We start from the raw sequence: 1940 nt of genomic DNA on the forward strand, positions 1-1940 counted from the left end.
CATGCTGCCGCGACAGTCCGGATACTGCCCTGCGCCGGCGGCGGCAGGAGACGCTCCAGCCTCCTCTCCACCCGCACGCCCTTCACAGTCGCGGGGCTGTGGCCGGGCAGAGGAGGCTGGCGGAGGGGGCCGGGCCGGGGGCCAAGCCTGTGCGCCGGCCCCGCGCAGAGCCCCCAGCCTGTCGCGCTGAGAATGCAGAGAAGGGTTGGGGCGGGGCAGCGATGGACACCAGACGGCGGAGCCCCGGTGCAGCGCAAGCGAGGCGCGCGTAAGGTCATTCCGTGCAAACTGGTCGCGTGAAATGGAGTCTGGTTCGAGCGTCGAGAGGTGCGAGAATGTCGCACAGCCTGCGGCACACAACGCAGGGCCAGACGTCCTCAAAGCAAAACACAGGGGGTGGGAGGGCGGGGGGCACCACACCGGGTAGCGGTGTAGTAGGCGGCCCGCCATCTGCACTCCATGCTGCCACCACGAGCCACCTGCCGCTGGAGGAGCCCGAAGCACAGGCAGGTGCCGGTGCAGACTTGGGCGAGGAGGTCCGCCTGCCGTCGCGTGCGCTCAGCAGCAGGGTTCCTCGGGTGTTGGCCGGCTGCGTCCACGAACCTCTTGTCTCAGCGTGCCGCATCGTGCAGCGCGGCTGCGGAGGATGGCGGCCTGGCGCCTGAGGCCAGTGGCCAGGCCCGCGATCCGTGCAGTTGGCGCCGACGCCTCTGCCATTGCTCATTTCGCGAGCTCCGTAGCTGTGCCGTTGTGCTCCTATGCACGATGGACGCAGAAAAAGAAAAACGGAAATGAGAGGCGCACGCGAAGGGCTGGTGTGACCAGCACTCGTGCCCAGACACGCCGCCATATGCCATTCTTTGCTCTTGTAGGTCCCGTGCTGGGCGTCATGAGGAGCGACAGCGAGTGCGTAACGCCAGCCACACTTGCACTTCCGTGTCTCAGCTGATCAGGTTATCCTCGCAGCAAGACAAGCGCCAGCAGCACTGCTCTGCACTAGGCGCGGTGGCTGCAGCAAGGGGGTCACCGCCTCTTGTGGTTGTACCTACATGGGTACACAACCGCCACAAAGCATCGCGCCTGCTCCACATTCAATGGCTCTCTTTACAGCATCATCGCTGTTTTGAGAGGAGCGCACACCCATCGTGGTTGACCACCACTCGTACGACGAGCGACTGCAAGCACATAGAGATACACGCGAGCACAGCTTGAGAGACAGATGAACACCGACGCCGCTTGCCGCTACTCTGGATCAACCCACATACTCACACAACGACGATCAAAGATGCCTGTCAAGTTCGAAAACAACGTTCATGATGCTGTCCGAGTCACGATATGGGCAAAACAGGAAAACGAACCACACGGATATCAGTGACACAGGCCCCATGAAAACATCAGCAGCAGCAAGAAAGCAAAAAATAAAACTAAAAAGGATTGCCGATAACGTATTCTCAAAATTTCTATCGCTTGCAGCACTCTTCCTCGCATGCCTCAGACACGGCTCCGTCAACGCCGAGGAGAAGCCGAGGCACCAACAAGAGAGAAGAAAAAAGAGCGCGGGAAGGTGGTGGGCAGAGTCTTAGGAGGGAAGGAGGGGATACAGCAGTCGCCACCAACACGTTGCAGCTCATGCTCTCTCCTTGTGCCATAGCTCTCCGTCCGTGTGCCTGTCGTGCCACGAAATCGCGTCCCCTTTGCCCTTATTGCCTGTCCGACTCTCACGACTTTGCTTACCGAGAGAGAGACACCAACAGGCAACGCGCGCCTTCCTGTCAGCTCCACGCAGGCCACAGTCGAGTTTGGATGAGAAAAGAAGTGTTTTTGTTTGCTGTCGCCATTCTGCCCACCGAGCACAAGATCACTGCATCGCCCCCTGTCACAGACCCCATCGCGTGGTGCGAGGCAGCCGTGGCCGCACACGCCTTACAAACATGCGCCGA

The sequence above is a fragment of the Leishmania donovani genome, chromosome 35 (genome assembly GCF_000227135.1).
Source record: "Leishmania donovani BPK282A1 complete genome, chromosome 35".
NCBI classification, from domain to species: Eukaryota; Euglenozoa; class Kinetoplastea; order Trypanosomatida; family Trypanosomatidae; genus Leishmania; species Leishmania donovani.